Source organism: Rutidosis leptorrhynchoides, chromosome 1, assembly GCF_046630445.1.
Source record: "Rutidosis leptorrhynchoides isolate AG116_Rl617_1_P2 chromosome 1, CSIRO_AGI_Rlap_v1, whole genome shotgun sequence".
Classification (NCBI taxonomy): Eukaryota; Viridiplantae; Streptophyta; class Magnoliopsida; order Asterales; family Asteraceae; genus Rutidosis; species Rutidosis leptorrhynchoides.
This window is the reverse complement of record NC_092333.1, coordinates 407445349-407470899: the sequence shown is the minus strand read 5'-3', so window position 1 is coordinate 407470899 and position 25551 is coordinate 407445349. Positions and strand designations below refer to the sequence as shown.

The 25551-nt window shown below is 36.1% G+C and overlaps 1 long non-coding RNA gene across 1 annotated transcript; it reads left to right on the top strand.

The window, feature by feature from the left end:
- The first annotated feature begins 1122 nt into the window (after nt 1–1122).
- On the top strand, nt 1123–3529 carry LOC139871670 (uncharacterized). The gene is made up of 3 exons (XR_011766737.1): nt 1123–1673; nt 2194–2338; nt 2976–3529. It is a non-coding gene; the product is annotated as an uncharacterized lncRNA (long non-coding RNA).
- Nucleotides 3530–25551: the final 22022 nt, after the last annotated feature.

The following is a 25551-nucleotide window of genomic DNA, read 5'->3' as shown; positions in this document are numbered from 1 at the left end:
TCGGTGGTGGTCCATTGGGGGTCTGGTGGTCTAGCGGTGGTTTGGTGGTATGTTGGTCTGATGGTGATATGCTGATCCGCCGGTGGTCTGGTGAAGGTCATTTAATGTGTTGGTGGTATGTTGCTCCACTGTTGGTCAGAGGGTTCAGTGGTCCGGTGTTGGTTTGTTGGTCTGGCTGTGATCTATTGCTCTACTATCCCAACATTACCACCACCAGACAACTAAACTGCTACCGAACCACAACATGACCAACAGATTGCTACAAAACCAATAGAAAGTTACCCGCCTAACAACGGACCACCGGACCAACAGCGGACCAACGAACCACCATTGGACCACCTAAAAACTGAACCACTACATGAATACCATTGGGAAAATGAACCACCACCGGACCACCACCAGATTGCTATGCCACCAACCACTCGACCACCACTACCACCACCGGACCACTAAACCAAAATGAACCACTAGAGTGCCACCAGACTACCGAACCATCACTGGACCAACATACCACCACCGGACTAACACACCACTACCGGACTAACTGATCACCACCGGGCCACCGAACCACCGAACCAACATCAGACCACTACTGGACTACTAGACCACACTGAACCACCACCACCCGCCACCACCATGAACCATCTACCACCACCCACCACCACCAACCACGAATTTCTTTCTCAACCTATTCATTAACCTGAAATACAAAGATTATACTACACACCTACTAATATTCTTTGTTAAACCGAACCCCCTAATACAATAAAAAACAATTACAATTGACATTGACACAATATTCAATATTCCAAAACCTTAAATTCTGCTCCAAATTTCAAACCACCCGCCCTTATCTTCCAATTTTTTCAGCGCCTCAAATTTATCTAAAACAATTTCAACAATCTACTCATATCCGGTTTCACTCTCAGGCTTTGTTCCAGAGATTTTTATTAATAGAAAGGAAGAGAAATGAAGAAGGAGGTATATGGTTGAGAAGAAAAGGAGTAATTATAATCTTAATTTTGGTGTTCCCTAGTTTGAAAGAAATGAATGAATTAGAGTATGTAAAATAAAGTGAAGGTTGTCTCTTCCCATCCAAATCAGTCGGTCCAAATTGAACGGATGAGAATGTTACTAATTATCAACCCCTTCCTCCCACTTCCATCAACAAAAATACTTTGTAACACCCATTTGTTTTATCTACCTTCCAAAACCTTCTTTTCTCTCCGAATTCATACTCGGGAACTCAGCCTCAATTTCAGTCGTATATTTTCAAGAATCAAGGTTTCTCATTATATCTTTGATCCATATATGAAATCGTGTATAGTAATCCGAAGCCAAGTGTAATCACTAACAGGCCGTTTTAACCCTAATCCTTCGTATATGTCGAACACTACACACTTTGATGGTTCAGATACGAAGTTTGCAGACATTTATACCACCATCTCTTGTACAACCGTTTGAACGACCACCGCTCAAACAACTAACAACCGCTGTCGGCACCATCAAATTTCCGATTGGCCGTTATATTGACAAGAATTGATTCACACTCCTACACATAATGTTAGGTATCAACCAGAAGGAGAATATGACCTGCAGTTCAATGTGTTGGAATTAGTCATGGGCTGGTTCTTAATTCTGAGGTAAAGAGTGTTGGCATCCCATTAAATTAGGTATATTTGTGCCTTACTTTTTTTTTTTAGTTTTTTGTTTAGACATACAGTTTTTCCATTACATAACTGTTCGAATTGAAAATATGTACTTCTTCTAACCATTTATCCTTATTGTCGGTTAACTCTGGTGTTACTTTTATATTTGTGTGCTTGATGAATTATATTTGGTCATGGTTGTGTTAGTTTAATCCATCTAAATTAATCAACACAAGATACTGAGATGGTAAAGTAGTCTTTATTTTTGAGCAATGTGAGAAGAAACCTCTTGTAATCAAAATCGGATTTATTGCATCAAAATCGGTCAAGGTAGCTCAAATGCAATCAATTGTGCTATGTGCGTTGTCTAACTGTTCCAATGGGTAACATAGAAAAAGACTTTAAAGAACACTAAAAGTTGTCCAATTTGTAATAGTAATGTATAAAAGCGTTTAAATCATTTTAATAGAAGAAAATATACACGATTGTGAAATAGTATATTGCTTAATCTTATTATATTTGACTTTTTAAGTGTTTCTAATAGGTTGTTGTTGCCACTCGAGATCAGGAACAAGAGGTTTTGCTGGTGAGAAAACGTCTTGCTGACTATTCAATCAAGGTCAGGAGCTGATACGGTTCAGCAGTTCGAGAATCGATGGCAACTTGATTCTAATTATCAAAACGAGCAGGTGAATCTTAACATACACTTTCTCAACACTAGTTTTTTTATGTCGGTATTTATAGACTATTGATGTCTCCGTTAGAGAGGTGCGAACTTTATACATCAAGATGATTGTAGTGTCTGTTCTGTTTCTATCTTGCTGCCTGTACGCACAACTTCCAATCAACAGATTAATTTTGATGCTACGGTTTCACGCACTGTACGATTTATATATTTACATGTTGTAGGTTGTTAACTAATTAAGTACCAAAAATATTCAGGTGGGGTGCAAATTAGTGTATACATATCAAAATATGGTTATAAATCGCCTGTTTATACTCAACATAACATACTTATGAAAAATCAACATTATGAGATACTCAACATAACATACTTAGCATACACATAAATATCTTGGTTAGTTAATCAACACACTGATCAGTGAAGGAATGTTTCATTCACACATTGGTTTCCCCTTTTAATTTCGTCTCTTTTCCAGGATTCAACGGAATGTTTGCCTTTCGTGATATTTAGGGTTCCGTTTGATTTTTGTCACTCCTTTTGATCTTTCACCATCGATCGTTATCTGAGAAGACGAATTAGGGTTGTACTCTTTACTATTGGACATTTTGTCATGAGTATTTTTGTGATTGATTTACTTTCAGTGCCGTTGGAGGTAGCGTTATGGTTTCCATCTGTCGTTGCTGGCTTCTCAGCTCGCTTGATAAATGATTGTAAGTGAGTTGTATGTTATGATCCAAGAAAAGGTACACAATCTTTGCTATTTACATGTAAATGTTGTATTGCAAGGTATGATTACAAATAGGCACAAAAAACAGTAACCTAAAAGTATATACGAGAGATCTGATGTTCTGGAAGCTGCAATTGTTGGTTTGATGTTACAGCATCACATAATTGTTTAACTATTTATATTATATAGACAGATATATGTAATTATTAAAATGTAAATTACAGAAAATGTTGTATGATGCTATTGACAGCCTCATTACGGAGTCCACATAAAGATGCTTAATAAAATTGCTTATGTGATGAACATGTTGGATATGTGGGAGTTAGGTTGACCAATAAAAAACTGTCAATTCATATCTTGGCGGGGCAACCTACGGGGTGCAGCCATGGTGATTCACTTTATCTTAGTTGATTTGATACACAATTCTGCCCTATTCTGAAAAATTGGATGTGATGACGAACACATGGTGTGGCGACCCGGAAATTTCCGACCAAATTTAAACTTAATCTTTATATGTTTCCGACATGATAAGCAAAGTCTATTAAATTGAAATTCAAAATTTTTGAACTATTTTATGAAATTATTTGACCTTCGACCAGTTCCGACGATTCACGAACAATTAATTGTAACTTAATATGTGTATTTATATATAAATAATAATTCGAAATATAATTTGAAGTATTATATGTTGTTGTTATTAAAAATTAATAAAATAAAAATAGGATATTATAATAATTATTATTTAAAATATATCTCTATATATAAATAAAGTATATTAAAAATAAATATTAAATTATTGTAATACTCGTTTGATGTTCCGATTGATATTAAGCAAGTTAAATTCAAACTTATGTAATTTTAAAATAAACGGTGATACAAAAATGAGTTCTGTAAATTATAGGCTTATTAAAAATATATTTAGGAACTATTTGTGTAATTTTAAAACTTTTTATATTTTACTTGGGGTTGGGAGTAAATAGTTAATGTAATTTTTATTTAATAATTAATAACTGAATTTTATACCATAATGACCAAAATAAATAAATATAGTTAATTTAAAAATATGAGATTTTTCTGAACACTTTTATCCGCCACTAATTATCAACGGAGTACGAAATCCAGTCCGTGAATGAAATAGTAAACCAATAGTAATAGGCGGCTAACAGATTACACGTTTTTATTATTAATATTATTATAATTATTATTATATTATTTAATTATTATTCTTATCGACAAAATTTGTAAGACCCTAATCTTCATTGTACAGCTGTGTAAATAGAGTACATAAAGTGTGGGAATAATTGTGCAGTTAAACAGGAGTCAGAGACGGATCTGAGCTAGGTGCACTCAGCGCACCCTTAATAGTGCGCGTGGCGCACTAACACTGTAGCCGTGTTTCTGCTCTTTTATTCAGATATTTTGATGGGCATTTTGGTAATTGCACTTGTGGACTAGTTAAAGGCCAGTTGGTCAGTTTATGGAGTATCATTAACTCCATTATCAACAACCTTATCCTCTTCACGTAAATTTTAGAGAGAGAGAGTGTGATTCTTGGGTGAGAAAGCTTAAATCCAAGAGGAAGAAGTTGTTCTCGGACCGAAGTGCGGGTATTAAAGTTGTTCATCTCCTCTCTAGCTCCGTTGTGGTTGTAGTGGTATGTTCTAACTTTAATTTCCTTACTTTGATTTTGTGTAAGGGTTAGGGTTTAGGTAAATGAAGAACATAAAACCCATATTTGGTGATTTTGGGTGTTCTTGGGTAAGATGGAGTCATGAAGACTCAATGGTGACTAACCTAGAGTTTCAAAATGTTAAGTGATGTTTATGAGTTCTAATTGGTTAGTTAATCACTAGCACACCTAGTTAATTAGTAAATGGGTGTTAGATGGGTTAGTAGATAACCCGAAATGGGTGTGTTGACTTTAAATTAGTCAAAGGGCTAATGATTGACCTAATTGGGAAAAATGGGTATGAAATGCCCTAATTGTGTAATGGTTAGTGTTGTTGGACCTTAATCACTAGCTTTTAAGTGATTAATGATGGTCTTGACCCTTAAAGGGCGGTTTTGGTGAAAATTGGGCATTTAATGCATTTAAGTCATTAAAATGCACATAAGTGAAATTGTTGGTATTTAGTCCAACTAGTTTTTGTGAGTTTATTGAAGTACTTATTATATTAGGTACTTTGCTTTGAAGCTTGCGGAAGTATAAAACCGTCACCGAATCGTTAAAGGTGAGTGGAATGATTATATGCATATGTATGTAATGTATTTATTTGTATGCTATGGTATGAACCAAAGAGCCGGTAGTGTCATAGTATGTGCGAGCGTGCTATGATGTGAACCAAAGAGCCGGTAGCGTCATAGTACGTGTGTTATAGTGTGAACCAAAGAGCCGGTAGCGCTATAGCACGATTTGTTAGGGTGTGAACCAAAGAGCCGGTAGCACCTTAGCGTTGTTAGAGTGTGAACCAAAGAGCCGGTAGCACTCTAACGTGAGTATGACTCGAGTTGTGATGTGAACCAAAGAGCCGGTAGCATCATGACAAATGCGTATGGTGTGAACCAAAGAGCCGGTAGCACCATGACGCGAGAATGGTTAACCATGGTTGTGTATTTTGTTTTGTAGCATATTATATTATGTCGATTATATGTTATTGATTACGCTAGTAGCGGTTTGTTGGAGAATATTAGCTTTGTACTTGTGATGGTATGCTAATTGTATTGCTAGCGTGTATGCGTTATATGTGTAAGTGATTACAAGTAGGTATACTATATATATATATGGGTATAATTATTGCATTCACTAAGCTTTGCTTACCCTCTCGTTGTTTATCTTTTTATAGGCTCCGGCGTTGACAAGGGTAAGGGCCTTCGATTGGATTAGAGATCCCGCTTGTTGTTTAGGGGACGCTTTTGGGATGTGATAGTTTTTGGAGTTTGACCGAGATATAGGTAGTTTAACCCCAAACACCATGCTCTTAGTGTCGTTTGGAATTTAAACTAGTGTGGTCGAAACTCGAACTTTTGTATGAAACTCGTAAAACGGCCGATGTGGGCCCCGTTTTGTAAAACTCATTTTATTATTGAATCGTGTGAGTTTTAACCATTATAACATGTTGTGAAAAGCGTTTCGTCTAAATATGTCGGGAAGTGAGAGATCTTTAATTGAAAATTGACAAAACCGGACAGAATGGAATGTGGGCCTGTGCGCGCCGCGCACCCTGAGGTGGTGCGCGTGGCGCACTCTTCTGTTAAAAAAAAAAAAAAATTTATTACACGTGTTCGATTGTATATTGGGTTGTGTTGTTACAAGTGGTATCAGAGCATGGTCTAAGGGATTTAGGCGACTTGAGATAGGTGCCTAGACTTAGATTTATTTGTGTATGCGCTTTAAGCGGGACTTGTAGGAGACGGGTCGGACCGGGAGTTGATTAGTGCTTAGGTTTATGTGAACTAACATTGCGCTAATTGTTTTTGTGTTGTGTTAGCAATCATCAAGCGAGATAGACGTTGTACTAGCAAGTTAATGCGACGTGCTCGCGTAACAATGATTAGCTAGCATTGTTACGGGTTCAAATCGTGTCAAACAAGCGATGTACGACGATTGTTGAACAAGATGGGGTAGTGTGGTGTGTATGTATATACATATGTGTTAAGTTTTCTCGTTCGTTGCTTAACCTTTTCCGTTTTATAGTATGAAGACGAGAAACATACCCGAGACCAATGAAGGGGGTTCGAGCGAAGATGTTGAGTTTACGGCCAAGGTTGAGGCCATTATGCAAAGGCGTCATGAGGCCTTCTTAGAGGATGTTAAGAAGATGTTCTTGGATTCGATTGACGAACAAGTAGTCAATCTAGTCAAGGAACAAGTTAAGATTGTTCTTAAAGAGGATAACGCGGGAAGACGAGACTTCCACTATAAAAACTTCAAAGATGCTCAACCTCCCACCTTTGAAGGTGAACGAGACCCACTCAAGAGTGCTCGATGGATCTCCGATATAGAGGGGGCTTTCCGTACTAGTGAGTGCCCTCTCGATAAAAAGACGAGGTTTGGTAGTAGCATGATGAGGGGTGATGCCAAGTTGTGGTGGGACGCGAAAATCCGACTTTATGGCGAAGAACAAAGTATGAGTTTGACGTGGGACGAGTTTAAAGAAGAATTTTTCAAGGAGTACCGAACTTCGGCTGATCTTTCAAAGCTTAAGGACGAGTTACGTACTTTAAGGCAAGGGTCAATGGATTTGAACACTCTCAAGTCCACTTTCTTATCAAAGACCCAATTTTGCCCGGAGTATGACGAGAACGATCACATGTTGAAAGAAGATTTCTACCGAACCTTGAATGATAACTATCAAGAAAGGATTAGTAGGAATTCGGCGAAGACTTTTGATGAGCTATTTGATATCGCTAAGGGTTTTGAGTCGCTTGCTCCAAGAAAGAGTGACTTCACATTTGGCAAACGAAAATTTGAAGCTACTAGCCACTAGAACAAGAAGAACAAGAGTGTGACTGAGAGCGTCGGTAGTGCGAAAAAGGGGGCTTCTAAGAGTTTTGGGCCACGTGCTACAATTGTGGTCGACAAGGGCACTTGGCCCGTGATTGTACGAACTCATCTTCCAACAAAATCGTTTGTTTTAATTGTAACAAAGAGGGGCACAAGAGGCCGGATTGTCCCGAATTGCGCAACGATAATGTTAAGCTGCTAGAGAAGGCTGCGGGTACGGCTAGGGGTCGCAATTATTTGATGACCAATGAGGAAGCCAAGCAATCTAGCGAAGTTGTCTCAGGTACTTTCATGGTTAATTCCAATCCGGCAAGGATACTCTTTGATAGTGGTGCAAACTTGTCGTTTGTGTAACCAAAATTTGTGCCCAAACTTAATAAACCGTTAGCTAAGTTAAGTCGTCCGGTAGAAGTTGAAATAGCGGATGGCAAGACGGTACTAGTGGTTGATGTGTGTAAAAATTGTAATGTTGTGTTTGGTGTCAAAAACTTTAAAATCGATCTCATCCCGATGACTTTGGGTGATTTTGATATCGTTGTTGGTATGGATTGGCTCGATCATAATAGAGCCGATATTGCATGCCATGAAAAATCTATTCGAGTGAAGACCCCTAGTGGGGGAGAGTTAATTATTCATGGCGATAAACGAAGAAGACTTGTGCCGATATGCACTTTTGTACGGGCACGTCGTTTTCTTGTTGGTGGTGGCATGGCTTTTCTTGCCCATGTTGTTGATACTCGTGATGAGCCACCACCCATTCGTGAAATTCCGGTGGTGAGTGAATTTGAAGACGTTTTTCCGGATGAGTTACCGGGTGTTCCGGCGGAAAGACAAGTTGAATTTCGCATTGAGTTGGTTCCGGGGGCTACCCCCATTGCTAAAACTCCTTATCGTTTTGAAGGTATTTCGTATGCCCGAGAGACATATTAAATTAATGTGGCTAATATGTTTTGATCCAAGTCGGGTCATACCCAATAACAAGCTTACCGACACCTTATTCGTATTTGATCTTAACGATTGGATCATTGATTAAATACGCGACACTTGAATTTTAAGGAAAAAGTTTCTTAAATAATATTACTTGATATGTTTATATAAGTTATGGAACAACTTATATAACAAGGATTTAATTATTTATAGGTTAAATAATTAATTAAGTTATGTTACATTTTATAAAATTGGTTTTATAAAATATACATAACAAATAATATACAAATTTATAAAAGTGTTTTATGAAATCAAGTTTTATAAAAACTGATTTTATAAAATCAGTTTTTTATTTATTTATAAAAGTATATTATAACATTGCAATGTGAGTGGCATGGGAGTTACAATAAGCATGCATTTGTTTATTACTTACTACCCATGCTTAACTAAGACCAAGACTTAGTATTCTACAACACATACATGCATTCAAACATATCAAAGAGAGCTAAAAAAAACTGCACAGAATATGCTCAAATTGAGCTGAAAGCCGTGGCCTTTTTTGGTCAAAAGGGAGTTCTAAATTTTGTTTTTACAAGCTCATATCTAGTGTCAATTAAATCCTAACTAATTACAAAGGTGTTGGGGTTATTGCTTGTGGGTATTACTTGCTTGAGGCTTCAAGTTAGAAGCTCTATAGTTCATCATCTTCATCATCATCTTGCAACTTGGAAAACAACCCTCAACTAGCTTGAGGAGGTATATATATCTTCTCCTCTTGTTCTTATATGTAAGCATATACTCAAGGCTTGATAATTCATAATGGAATTCAATTGACAAAATGGTTTAACATATACACTTGTTTATAAATGAAATAATGCTTCCGCTTGCCTTAATACTCATAAATTGGTTTTGTGATTATATAAACATTATGAACTTGTTGTTATGTTGAATTCCATCAATGGTATCTAGAGCCGAAGTCTTGAAATATGCTTCGAGATGGTCATTAAACTCACCATAACTTTGCATTTTATGTACATGCATGAAAATAGAATGCAAAAAATTCATGAATTTGGTGGGTTAAGTGTTTGGCCGATTTTAAAGGGGCTCCAAATATGGTTTTGGTTTGCCATTTGGTTCATATTTTGCTTATATGTTGTTGTTCACAATCATAGCCTTGACCTTGTGTTTGAATGATTGAATGTTTGGTTAATTTAATTCATTTGGTATGTATTATTAATTCATTCAATTGGTTTGTAATAATATTCATTTGGTTATGTAATTTATTTTATATTTGACATGTAAAATAGATTAGGTTGTATTTTCATTTTCTAGACAAAATGTATTAGGATATATTTTGTATCAAGATGAAGATGCATGAAGATCACAAGGAAGAACACAAGAAGCATGTGGATGCAAGGTTAAGTGGGAGATTAAAACCTCTTACTTTGTGTTTTACCCATTGACCGGTGGCATTTTGTTTTCGGCTAAACAAAATGTCTACCAAAAGGCTTGATTGTGAACATTTGTTTTGCATGCGTGGTTGTTTTAATTTCTTGTATGATTGTGGATTGTGTATGTTACTACAACAAGTTATCACACAAGTTAACAACAAGCAAAACTACAATTTAATTGGTTAAATTATTAACAACATAAAATTTACCAAACTACAATTTAATCGGTTAAATTGAAATGGCTAAAAGGACATTAATAAACGGTTATTAAGAACATGATAAGGATCATATATATAAAATGGTTTATATCAAGTAATTGGCTAAAATTACAAGACTTGAAAATGGATTTCAAATGAACCATACACTAAATGCATGTTGGTGTATGGCATAAAAGTTTTCTTAAACAAGAAATAATGAAAACTTAAAATCCCTTTAACAACAAGGTAAACAAGTTAAACGCTATCCTTTTGTGTGACACTTAGACATATTAGGGAACTCATGATGGGTTAAAGGTCACCTAACCGTCATGAACAAACTAATATAATTAAGGTGAATTTCGCATGCTTGTGGGATAAAGGTCACCTAACCACTTGTATGTTAAGTTTACACATTTACACAAGTAGGACAACTTGATTTGGAAATCATGAACTTAGGGTCACCGAAGCATGATGAGCAACTAGGCATTGATGGGATAATATGCCATGTAAAAGGATTGCATGATCCCATAACTTAAAAGTTGCAAAAGGATTGCAATTGTCATATAATGACTACATAGCTAAATCAAATGACGGGATAAAGGTCACCTAACCGAAATTTGGTTTACCGTTGGATTCTAAAATTTAATATATATCAATTGGATTTAAAGGGTATTGATTGTTAAATTAAAATTAATACTTAAACAAATTTGTTAAATTTTGTAGATGGCCGCCAATAACAACAACATTCCAAACGCACCAACCAACTTTAACAACCTATCGTTGAGGTCGATCCTCGAAAAGGAAAAACTTAACCATACGAACTTCATGGATTGGTTCCGCAATCTAAGAATTGTCCTCAAACTTGAGGATAGGGCGTATGTGTTGGAAGACCCCATTCCCGATCAACCGGACGAGGATGATATGGAAGGCATGGCTTATTGGGAGAAATATTGCACCGATTCGTTGCAAGTTTCTTGCCTCATGCTTGGGACTATGATACCCGAACTCCAAAAGGACTTCGAGCATCATAGTGCATATGACATGATCACGCAGTTGAAGGTGATGTTCCTTCAACAAGCTCGTGTCGAGCGCTTTGAAACGGTCCGAGCACTTCATGCATGTCGGATGGACGACACCCAATCCGTTTCATTTATGTCCTTAAGATGAAAAGCCTGATTGATCGAGCAAACCGTCTAAATTGCAACGTGTCTAATGAATTAGCCACGGACCTTATCCTTAACTCATTGTCAAAGAGGTTTGACACATTCGTGTTAAATTATAACATGAATGGTTGGGATAAAAGCATTGGCGAATTACATGCCATGCTTAAGACGGCCGAAGCAAGCATGGGTAAAAGGGCTTCACCCATGTTTATGATCAATGAAGGCGGGTCCAAAAACAATAACACCTCTAAGCCAAAGGCGGCTAAGAGGAAAGGACCCGCCTACCAAGGCAAGGGCAAAGGGAAAGGGAAGATGGTTACCCCAACCAACAACAACAAGAAGCAAAAGGTTGCCGGAAAAGCTAACCCCAAGGAAGATCCGTGCTTTGGTTGCGGTGAAACGGGTCACTGGAAACGCAACTGCCAGGTCTACCTTAAGGAGTTGAAGGAAAAGAGGGATGCAGGGCAAACCTCAGGTAATGTATATATGGTATACATTAAGCTTAGTATTACTTCTTCTAATACATGGGTATTAGACACAGGATGTGGAACTCACATTTGAAATTCTATGCAGGGGTTCAAAAGAAGTAAACAAGAAGCGGGAACATCAAGTCTCTACATGGGAAATGGAGCTAAGGTGCACGTAGTAGCTCAAGGAGACTTTATATTAAAGCTTCCAAGTGGTTTGGAACTTATTTTGAAAAATGTTTTGTATGCACCAGATTTATCTCGAAACATTATTTCTGTATCCCGTTTGAAACAATATGGTTTTAATCTTAATTTCATTAATGATGATATCCATGTTTCTTTAGATAATGCGTTCTATTTTAAGGCTTCGCCTTCAAATGGTATTTATGAATTGGTCCATGATGACACATCATACAATAGCTCAATATACCATGCAAACACCAAGAAACTCAAAAGGGATTTGAGTGATTCCTACTTATGGCATTGTCGCCTTGGTCACATAAACAAGAATCGAATGCATACACTTCAAAAGAATGGCCTTTTGAAATCAAATGAACTAGACTCGTTTGATGTATGTGAATCTTGTTTACAAGGTAAAATGACTAAAACACCTTTCAAAGGGACCTATGAAAGGGCTAAAGACTTATTGGGATTAATACATTCGGATGTATGTGGACCCTTTAAGCCCATAACTAGGAATGGTGAAAGATAATTCGTCACTTTCATTGATGACTTTAGTCGTTTCGGATATGTCTACTTATTAAGACACAAGGACAAAACTTTTGAAGCATTCAAGGAATATCAAAACGAAGTACAAAATCAACTCAATAAGACAATCAAGGTACTTCGTACCGATAGAGGAGGTGAATACCTAAGCGATGCTTTCCAAGATCATCTTAGAAGTTGTGGGATTATCTCGCAACTTACTCCACCCGGGACACCACAACTTAATGGAGTTTCCGAAAGGAGGAACCGAACCCTAATGGATATGGTTCGATCTATGATGGCTAGAAGCTCGTTACCTCTATCATTTTGGGGTTATTGTCTATGCTCCGCGGCTCGTATTTTAAATATGGCCCCAACCAAGAAAGTGGAACGAACACCTCATGAGATATGGTTTGGAAAACCTCCATCTCTATCATACTTAAAGGTATGGGGATGTGAAGCTTATCCTAAGCGTTACGTCCCTAATAAGTTGAATGCTCGATCCACGAAGTGTATCTTCATAGGATATCTCAAGGATGATATGGGATATTATTTCTATGATCCTTCCGAGCAGAATGTATTTGTTGCTCGGAAGGCTGAATTCCTTGAAACTAAGTTCCTAATGGAAGGAAATAGTGAAAGGAAGATAGATCTTGAAGAGGTTCAAGATCAAGTAGATGATACACAATTGGCTGACACTAGCACTCAACATGAAAATGTTGAGAGTGATCAAATGGATGATCAAAATACACAAGACGTTCGCAGATCTGGTAGGATTAGTAATCCTCCTGAGAGATATGGGTTTCTCATGGATGGTTGCTATGTGGTTGATTTGGATGAACCAACAAACTACCAAGATGCTTTATCAAGGATTGATAAGGATAAATGGCAGGAAGCCATGAACGCTGAGATGCAATCCATGTATGACAACCAAGTTTGGGAACTTGTTGTACAACCCAATGGCTCCAGGCTAGTTGATTGTAAATGGCTTTTCAAGATGAAAACCGACATACATGGAAACTTGGATACATATAAAGCTAGACTTGTAGCAAAAGGTTTCACTCAAACTCAAGGGGTTGACTATGATGAAACTTTTTCGCCAGTGGCAATGCTAAAGTCTATTAGGATATTACTCGTCATTGCTGCTCATTATGATTATGAAATATGGCAAATGGATGTCAAGACCGCTTTCCTAAATGGACATCTTAAGGAAGATGTCTATATGGTTCAGCCTGAAGGTTTTGTTGATCCTAAATATCCTAAAAAGGTATGCAAGTTAAAGAAGTCAATCTACAGATTGAAACAAGCATCTAGAATGTGGAATCATCGTTTCAATGAGGAGGCCAAGAAATTTGGCTTCATTAAAAATGGTGATGAAGCTTGTGTATACAAGAAAGCTAGTGGGAGCACTATCATGTTCCTTGTATTATATGTGGATGATATATTATTATTTGGGAATGATATTCCAGCAATGGAAGGTGTTAAAACTTGGCTAAGTAAATGCTTCTCCATTAAGGATCTTGGAGAAGCACAATATGTTTTGGGGATTGGGATCTACATGGATAGATCCAAGAAACTGATAGGTTTGAATCAAAGTGCATACATTGAAAAGATCTTGAAAAGGTTCAAGATGGAGAACTCTAAGAAAGGTTTGGTACCTATTCAAAAGGGAACACTTCTCAGTTCATCATAGTGCCCCACCACGAAAGATGAACAGGAGAGAATGAAGAAAGTCCCATATGCGTCTGCCATTGGGTCAATCATGTATGCAATGATATGCACTAGACCGGATGTGTCATGCGCTCTTAGCTTGACAAGTAGATACCAGAATAACCCAGGAAACAGTCATTAGATTGCGGTTAAAAGTATATTGAAATACCTTAGGAGGACTAAGGATATGTTTCTAATATATGGGTCTGGTGAGGAGGAACTCGCTGTAAAAGGTTACGTGGATGCGAGTTTCCAAACTGATCGTGATGATTCTCGATTACAATCCGGTTATGTCTTCACATTAAATGGAGGTGCGGTCTCTTGGAAGAGTTCAAAACAGGATGTTGTTGCATTATCCACTACAGAGTCGGAGTACATTGCCGCCTCATTGGCAGCTCAGGAAGCTGCATGGATGAAGAAATTCATCGACGACTTAGGAGTAGTCCCTTCCATTCAGGACCCTCTTGAGATCTTTTGTGACAACGAGGGTGCGATTGCTCAAATCAAAGAACCTCGTGCTCAACAAAAGACCCGTCACATTGAGCGGAGATTCAACTACATAAGGGATGAAGTTGAAAAGGGAAAGATATGTATTCGCAAAGTTCACACAGATCTTAACATAGCGGATCCACTCACGAAACTCTTACATGGATCAAAACATGCAGGACATGTTTGTGCTTTAGGGCTTCGATATTCTAGTGATTGGTCATGATCTGTTTTAAGTATTGTAACGGAACGAAATTGTTCAAACTCATTAATATAATTATGGTATTAATTTATTTTGAGTTATGTTCCTATCTTGCATATTTTATCCATGAATAAGTAATTATTCTAAATTCCGTAGTCGATCACATTTGTGGGAGCAAATGTGAGGTTTAGACTATTATGAACTTGGATTGGTATACATTCACGGACTGAATGTGGGGCAAGGTTGCTACCAAGGTTCATAAATATTTGTGGGATACAAATATTGGAAGACCTTCCCTCAAGATTCACTAAATGGAACCTTTGTGGTTGATCACATGTAATCTTGAGTAAAGGCGAATATCATTGTATCCTCTGACCTGAGATACATATTGGATTCGGATATTTGCCAAGCATTGTGCCTTGATTCTTTCCTTCGCTATTCTGAAATATGGTAGTTCATAAGGAAGAGCTCAGGTATAATGCAAGGTGTATATTTAGGACGTATGTAGTCAAGATGGAATTTGTCCCTCATATTCGTTGAGAGTCAGATGTCTAAGGCCTGATAAAGTTAAATCTAAAAGAGAGTGATCACTCTGTATCTCTTGGAATTAACATGACATCTAGGACAAAAGGATATAATGAAAAGATTCACCTATTCATATTCGAGATGGGAACTCGAAAGGGATGATGTTATTGAATGGCATAAAGTCATAACATATTGGGGGTGATGGACGGTCGTTAGGTGGTATCCATCACTTGCATTAATTTCTTATGTTTCTCGTGCAAGTGGGAGATTGAAGGTATTTCGTATGCCCGAGAGACATATTAAATTAATGTGGCTAATATGTTTTGATCCAAGTCGGGTCATACCCAATAACAAGCTTACCGACACCTTATTCATATTTGATCTTAACGATTGGATCATTGATTAAATACGCGACACTTGAATTTTAAGGAAAAAGTTTCTTAAATAATATCACTTGATATATTTATATAAGTTATGGAACAACTTATATAACAAGGATTTAATTATTTATAGGTTAAATAATTAATTAAGTTATGTTACATTTTATAAAATTGGTTTTATAAAATATACATAACAAATAATATACAAATTTATAAAAGTGTTTTATGAAATCAAGTTTTATAAAAACTGATTTTATAAAATCAGTTTTTTTTATAAAAGTATATTATAACATTGCAATGTGAGTGGCATGGGAGTTACAATAAGCATGCATTTGTTTATTACTTACTACCCATGCTTAACTAAGACCAAGACTTAGTATTCTACAACACATACATGCATTCAAACATATCAAAGAGAGCTAAAAAAAACTGCACAGAATCTGCTCAAATTGAGCTGAAAGCCGTGGCCTTTTTTGGTCAAAAGGGAGTTCTAAATTTTGTTTTTACAAGCTCATATCTAGTGTCAATTAAATCCTAACTAATTACAAAGGTGTTGGGGTTATTTTTTGTGGGTATTACTTGTTTGAGGCTTCAAGTTAGAAGCTCTATAGTTCATCATCTTCATCATCATCTTGCAACTTGGAAAACAACCCTCAACTAGCTTGAGGAGGTATATATATCTTCTCCTCTTGTTCTTATATGTAAGCATATACTCAAGGCTTGATAATTCATAATGGAATTCAATTGACAAAATGGTTTAACATATACACTTGTTTATAAATGAAATAATGCTTCCACTTGCCTTAATACTCATAAATTGGTTTTGTGATTATATAAACATTATGAACTTGTTGTTATGTTGAATTCCATCACGTTTAGCGCCGACGGAAATGCAAGAGTTGTTAAATCAAACCCAAGAGCTACTTGAAAAGGGTTTTATCCGACCGAGTGCTTCGCCATGGGGCGCTCCGATTTTATTCGTGAAGAAAAAGGATGGTAGTATGCGGATGTGCATCGATTATCGGGAGTTGAACAAAGTGACGATCAAGAATCGTTATCCATTGCCTAGGATTGACGATTTATTCGACCAACTCTTAGGTGCAACGTATTTCTCTAAAATCGACCTACGGTCCGGCTATCACCAAATGCGGGTCCGTGAGGAAGATATCGAGAAAACGGCTTTTCGAATGCGTTATGGGCATTTTGAATTCGTAGTTATGCCTTTTGGTCTTACGAATGCACCGGCGGCATTCATGGATCTTATGAACCGAGTGTGCCACCCTATGTTGGACAAGTCGGTAATTGTGTTCATCGACGACATACTTGTCTATTTGAAGAGTATGAAGGAACATGAACATCATTTGCAGAGTGTGTTAAAGACGTTGCGGAAGGAGAAGTTGTATGCTAAATTCTCCAAATGTGAATTTTGGCTAAGGGAAGTTCAATTCCTTTGCCATATTGTGAACAAAAATGGTATTCAAGTAGATCCGGGGAAGATAGAGAAGGTAAGGAGTTGGGGACGACCGACTACGCCTACGGAAATCCGAAGTTTTCTCGGATTGGCCGGTTATTATCGTCGGTTTATCCAAGACTTTTCTAAGATCGCTTCTACATTGACGAAATTGACGAGAAAGAACGCGAGATTTAATTGGGAGAACGAGCAAGAAATTGCTTTTCAATTGTTAAAAGAGAAGTTGTGTCAAGCTCCGGTGCTAGTTTTTCCGGAAGGGATGGAAGACATGACGGTCTATTGTGATGCTTCTTTAAATGGGCTCGGTTGTGTTCTAATGCAACGGGGTAAAGTCATCGCTTATGCCTCTCGACAATTAAAGGAACACGAAACGAGATATCCGACTCATGATCTTGAGTTGGCGGCGGTTGTGCATGCGTTGAAAATTTGGCGCCATTACTTGTATAGTGTCAAGTGTACGATTTATTCGGATCACAAGAGTTTGATTTAACTTAACAAACAAAGAGATTTGAATTATCGGCAACATAGGTGGATGGATGTGGTAAAAGACTATGATTGTGAGATACTTTATCATCCGGGCAAGGCGAATGTGGTCGCGGATGCGTTAAGTCGAAAGAGTCATCACCCGGCTTTACGATTGGGATTGTTACGTATGATTATTACTAATGATTTTCTTGAAAAACTTGGTGTGATTCAAATAGAGGCTTACGTTCACAACAAGCATGCGGAACGAATTGTGGGGCAATCGGAGTTCATTATTATGAGCTCGCGTGGTTTGTTGCCTTTTCAAGGAAGAGTGTGGGTGCCTAAGATGGGTGATTATCGACAAGTGCTACTTGATGAAGCACATAAGTCAAAGTATTCCATTCATCCGGGCGCGACGAAAATGTATCTTGACTTAAGGAAAGATTATTGGTGGCTGGGCATGAAACGTGATGTTGTAAAGTATGTTGAGCAATGCGTCACGTATTTGCAAGTTAAGGCCGAGCACCAAGAGCCGTATGGTAAGTTACAACCGTTAGAAATCCCGAAATGGAAATGGGAGCACATTACCATGGATTTCATCACAAAGTTACCTAAAATGGCGAGAACCCAATTCGATTCGGTATGGGTGATAGTTGATCGATTGACGAAGAGTGCCTTGTTTCTTCCCATTCAGGAAGCGATATCATCGGAGACCTTGGCTAAGTTGTTTATCAAGGAAGTCATCTCTCGACACGGAGTTCCTATATCTATTATTTCGGATCGAGATACCCGATTCACATCTCGGTTTTGGGAAAAGTTTCATGAGGATATGGGCACACAATTGAAATTGAGCACGGCGTATCATCCTCAGACGGACGGTCAAACCGAACGTACGAATAAAACTCTGAAGGATATGTTACGGGCGTGTATTTTTGATTTCGGTGGTAGTTGGGATGAGCACTTGCCTTTGGTGGAATTCTCGTACAATAATAGTTATCATACTAGTATCGGGATGCCGCCATATGAGATGCTTTATGGGCGGAGGTGTCGAACTCCGATTTGTTGGGGTGAAGTTGGTCAAAAAGAAATCGGGAGTACCGATTTGGTCTTAGAAACGAATAGCAAGATTGATATGATTCGGGATCATTTGAAAAAGGCGCAAGATAGACAAAAGTCGTATGCCGACAAGCGTAGACGAATGATCGAATTTCAAGAAGGTGACATGGTGATGCGTAAGGTTTCGCCATGGAAAGGTGTTATTCGGTTTCGAAAATGGGGAAAGTTAGCTCCTCGATTTATTGGGCCATTTAAAATTCTAGCTCGTGTTGGTGAAGTTGCGTATCGTTTGGAATTACCCGAGGAGCTTGCGGGGATCCATAATACATTTCATGTTTCCCATCTCCGTAAGTGTCTTGCGGATGATTCTTCTTGGGTACCATTAGACGAGATTGAGCTAAACAATAAGTTAGAGTATATTGAGGAGCCGATTGCCATACTCGATGAGAAGGTCAAAAGGTTGAGACATAAAGAGGTTAGGACTTTTAAAGTTCAATGGTGTGACGACCCGGAAATTTCCGACCAAATTTAAACTTTAATCTTTATATTATTCCAACACGATAAGCAAAGTTTGTTAAGTTAAATCTCAAGAATTTTAAACTGTGTTCATACATTCATTATAACCTTGACCAAATTCCGACGATTCACGAGCCGTTATATATAAATAGATATGTATATGTATATATATATATATATATATATATATATATATATATATATATATATATATATATATATATATATATATATATATATATATATATTATAACTTGAGAATATTAATAAAGTATTAAACGTATAATACTTTACACGAACGTATTTGTTTCAATATGATTTTCGACGAAATTAAAAAAATATATTAAATGATTGAATTATCAGAAACATTGATTATGATTACAAGTCTCCGTTGAGAGGTCCACTATGATTTTAGAAAATCTATTCCTCTTAACGATATTCAGAATAATTTGTAAAGCTATTTATAAATAAAAACAAAAAGTGTCATTTACGAAAGTTAGACAAAAGTTAGTGGAGAATTGGTTTCCATAATATTCTATTAATCTATTTCAAACGTACAAAGACGTTTTCAGTTTAAAAAGAACTTTATTATTAAAATGTATATAACTTTATAAATATCTAGAATCACTTTTGATAACTCATTACTTAACCAGTATAATAAATATAACGATATTTATATTTTATTTCATTAAATATATATAACGATTTAAATTAATATTATATATATTTATACGCGTATTATACATACATAGTTTTTATACTTTTACTATACTTTAACTTTATCTTTACTTTACTTTTACTTTACTTTAACTTTAATAATTCACTTTAATAATTCACTTTAATAATTCATACTTTAATAATTCATACTTTAATAATTCATTTTAATAATTCATACTTTAATAATTCATTTTAATAATTCATACTTTAATAATTCACTTTAATAATTCATACTTTAATAATTCATTTTAATAATTCAAAAATCTATTATAAATAGAATTCAATAGGTTTCATTATTTCATAGAAATTTGAAAATATATTTCTTTAAACTCTCTTAATAGATTTATATATATATATATATATATATATATATATATATATATATATATATATATATATATTTGCTCTGTATTATTTCAAGATATTATTAGTATACATAAAATATTACGACGGAGTGTTGTCCGAGTGATTTCAAAATAGTTTTTTTGATTGAGTCGAAGCTAAGGAAATTATGGGTTATAGCTATGGAGTTGATGGGTATGGTTCATGGGTATGCTCGTGAGGTCAATCTAGTGTTTATCATCTCCGTTGCGTCTACGTACTTTCCTGCAATATTGAATCTCAATATTGATACGTTCGTGAATCCGAGGCCAACCTTGCACTTGTTAAATGACGTTATATGTATTTTTACTACGAAATACAGTATTGTGAGTTTCATTTGCTTCCTTTTTTTATTGCTTTTGCAATATATATTTTTGGGCTGAGAATACATGCGCTGTTTTATAAATGTTTTACGAAATAGGCACAAGTACTAAAACTAATTCTACGTGGGTTTAAACCAGAAATATACCCTTAGCTTGGTAACATTAAACTACTTGTCTATGTACAGTAGGCGCGAATCCTAAAGATAGATCTATTGGACCTGACAAACCACATCCTGACTATGGGATGCTTTAGTACTTCGAGGTTATTTTAAATACACCTGATCTGGTGTACTTCAGAGGGTAAAACATGAACGTTAACGCTTGTTACCGTGTGCCTACAACTTATAGAATACTTTTATACACTTGCGAGTGTACATATATTTATAAACGGAAATCTTGTGGTCTATTAATATATTGAAATGATTGTTATGATAAACCTATGAACTCACCAACCTTTTGGTTGACACTTTAAAGCATGTTTATTCTCAGGTATTAAAGAAATCTTCCGCTGTGCATTAGCTCATTTTAAGGATATTACTTGGAGTCATTCATGGCATATTTTGAAAGACGTTGCATTCGAGTCATTGAGTTCATCAAGATTATTATTAAGCCAATTATAGTTGGATGTAATATGAAATGGTGTGCATGCCGTCAACTTTCGTTGTAAAGAAAGTTTGTCTTTTAAAAACGAATGCAATGTTTGTAAAATGTATCATATAGAGGTCAAATACCTCGCGATGTAATCAACTATTGTGAATCGTTTATAATATATATGAACGGGTCCTTTCAGTTGGTATCAGAGCGGTGGTCTTAGCGAACCAGGTCTGCATTAGTGTGTCTAACTGATAGTCGTTAGGATGCATTAGTGAGTCTGGACTTCGACCGTGTCTGCATGTCAAAAGTTTTGCTCATCATTTTTGTCGAAAATTACCTGCTTATCATTCTTAGTCTAGACACATCTTATTGCATTGATTGCATGAATAGTGTATAGACAAAATTCATATCTTAGCGTATCTGCTAATTCATATCTTAGCGTATCTGTTACTGTAAACTTTGCCAGAAATATTCCGTAACTTCCTCCGTAATCTACGAAACCTTTTGCTCTATATAATTAGAATACCACCCGATAGCCGGAAAATCATTTCATATCGAAAAATTATTTATTCAATCGTACGAAATGGAATTCGTCATTAGTTCAAGTCCATCGGATTCCGAAATGGAATCCCACTCAAGTTCCGAAAGCAGTGTGACCGGAATGGATCAACCAATTAGTCATCATCTATTCTGGATGAATTGGGGATGGGTTCGTAGCTTCCTTAATCATCGGAGACAAGAAGAAGGTGATCCCTTCCATCCACCACATTGCCCTCTTGGCGAAGAACCTGAAGCACTTACCGGCGAACCTATCCGAAACACCATTTTCTCTCTTATTTCTAGAGTATCTCGTCACGATTACATACTACACCAAATTCTAGATTTTATTTATCCGCTCGTCCGAACCGACAATCACCCCGGTGTAATAGAAGAAGTCAACGAGCTTCGCGCTCGGGTAGTGGCTTTGGAGAATATGGTGCAAAGGTTACAAACACCAGCAGCAGCACCAGCAGCATAAACAGTACCACCATCAGCAACACCAACAGTACCATCACCACCACCAACAACAACATCCACATCCCACACCGCAACATCACAATCTGTATCTCAAACATCAACGTCATACGCCCTGTAAATATCCAGGAATATCTACAACAACAAACGATGAAGTATTAATTCATAAACTTCATTGAAGAGATATCTCTGCGGCAGTTATGTAATCTCCAAAATCTTAGAGATTATTTAATTCTGACCGTAAATCGGATGAGTGAACGGAGATGGTAGAGTAGAAACTTTGATCGAAAATGATGTACGATTTACAAGCTAGAATTGTTTTACCAACAGTATCAACAGGACCGTAGCATCATCAACACAGTCAGTGCCGTCAGTATCGTCAGAATCAACAGCACCTGTAACATCACAAACTCTGTCAGTTCAAGAATCATTGTGGACATCATTACGAATCAACAACAAATATATTGTATCAACGAGTTATGAAGTATTAACTCATTTCCAATCGAAAGATTTATATGTATATTTTATATGTATAAATTTTTAAACCATACTAAATCTTTCCGTACTAAGCTATTATGTGTGAATCTTAACTACTCAGTTAATTCATATTACAAATATGCAATGATGTACGTCCTTCGTCCGCAACTTAACCATCGTTAATTACAATCTCTGTCTCAATTCAATAAAAATCCAATTCATAATAAATCAAGTGTATTATTCGAATATATGTTTGATTTTACACTTTCATCATCGATGTACTCAAAACTTTTCAAATAACATCATTTGTACCTTGCGAAGTTCACAAGAATTTCACGAAAACCAACAAATAACAAAGTAATGATTCATAATTTCAATATTATTGAAGAAATACTTATGCAATTTATAAAGTTTTAGGGATTACTCAATTCTAGTTCCAACCATAAAACAAATGAGTTTAACTTAATATTAACTCATTAAATCTATATTACATCTAAAGAAAATATACACATATATTTTCATAAAGACTGTAATAAACTTCTTTTGTACAAAATATTAATTGTGAAAATTTTTTAACGAGTAGGTAATACCCGAGAGATATATAAATTCACAATTAATATATTACATTTTTCGAAACTGATTCAGCAATCATCAACTATACTCCCTACTTTCACAAAAATATCCATTCTTTCATATAAATCAAAACAATCATACTCATTCAAATTCAATTACATATTCTGATTTTGAAATCACATAATTCAATTCGAAATATAACCAGTATCATCACTCTTAGATTCCTATATCTTTCAAAGCTATACTTTGACTTCAAAACTGTGTTAGAACATCATATGTATTAACTATTACAATATGTGCTCAAACCCTTCGAAATTCCTGAAAACACTTCAACTAAGGAACAATCGAGATGATGATCCAACCACATGTTACCCATAGTTATACACCTGAAAAACTCTCAAAACCCAAGTCATAGTTCGACACGTATCCGTGTTAGACCCTTTGGCATTTACTAGCTAAAATAACTTTTCAATTCCGTTTCAAAATAGACAGTTTTGTCACATCTCCAGCAAGTCAACTTCGACTTCTCAATCAAAACAGTCTTATTATAACCTCCATAGATACGTTGCCCTTTAGCCAACGTTACCGGGGAATCGTTTATATTCACCACATTAGCAATAAACTTACCAACAGCTTCACTGATCTTTGACTTTCCAAAAAAAATCATTATAATTATTGAAACCCTATCATATACTCATTCGTACCTTATAACAAGAATTGCCATACCAATTATTGAGAATCAGCAATCAGTATTTTGAAACCTCGCAGCATGTCTACATCAACAATTACATATACACACAACGTCTACCTCCAAGACTTACATTCTTTGAATGAGAAATTTCTGAAAAACACCCTAAACTGCGAACCAGTTCTCGAAATTTTGAAAAATGCTGATGAAGCAGCAAAAACTGTAAACGACCTTAACAGTAAAAAGTTGGATGATAAAGGATAGTATATTGGCAAAGCTCAGAAAAAGAGAAGCTTTGGAATTGGAAAACGGATTGAGCAAAGTATGAAGGAGGCTGTGAACAAATCACAAAGGCTGAACCTGCCTTCAAAGAATCCAAATGATTCAGTACTTGCTGAAGTCATTAACGAATACCTTGCTCCTGACTCTAAACCCCTGCGGACAATATCCTTCATCATCCTCTGATATTAGACATTCTAAGATATCATCGTATCTTTCATTATAAATATCATCCATACTTCTGAAGATATTTTTATAATTATTCTTATCTGAAATCATTTACCTTTTCGCGCTATCTGTATTATATCATAAAAGAAACTATTTTAGTTTCTAAATTCTGAAACATTCGAGTTTAAAATAGAAATATTCTTGAAGAAGTGTTGAGAGCTGAAGCATGAGTTAGTATAATATAATGACACTTGATCAACGTGATTATATTACAGTAATTCATGCTGAGTTTCTAAATGGAACATGATGATTCACAGATCATAACGTCATCATGTGCTATGTTACACGACTCTTGTATTCTCTTTGATCTCTAAATATCAAGAAAATATTTCTTGATGATTCGGCCTTTTCCGAGGTATTCTAGTAATTTGACAAGTCAAGATCGTGCCATTACAATTTCCTTCCTAGAACATTAACAATGTTCATTCCGAAATTTATATCTGCGAATTCTGGACCATTACAAGCGGCGCTTATTCGCAAGAAGAAGAAACGAAAGGACAAAGCTCCGAACTAGAAATGGGAGTATAAATCATAGCAAATAGAAGAGATCATTAACTGTGGATGACAATGATTATAGAAGAAGCAAGGACTTTGAAATATAAGGGATGATATAAAACCCAACAACAACCCAGAAATCACAAACCGTATATATCAATGCATATAGCAATATAAAGACACGGGAGAACTAAAAACACTATAAAACCAAGAGTATAGTAGAAGTAAATAGATTCTTCCGGAGGCAGATGAAAAAGAAGAGCGACAGATATGAAAGTGAGGAGTATATCAAGAATCAGCACTGGATGAAGCATATTGACAAATACTTTAAAATATGAGTTGAGAAGGTGTGAGTTGTAAGAAAACAAATGAGGTGGATTTATAGTGAAATATCTGACAGAGAAATTAAAATGGATTATCGCATTAATTCGAAGAGGATCATAATTTCCTTAATCGCCGAATAATCAAATACAATATAGATTACAAAGATTTTCTT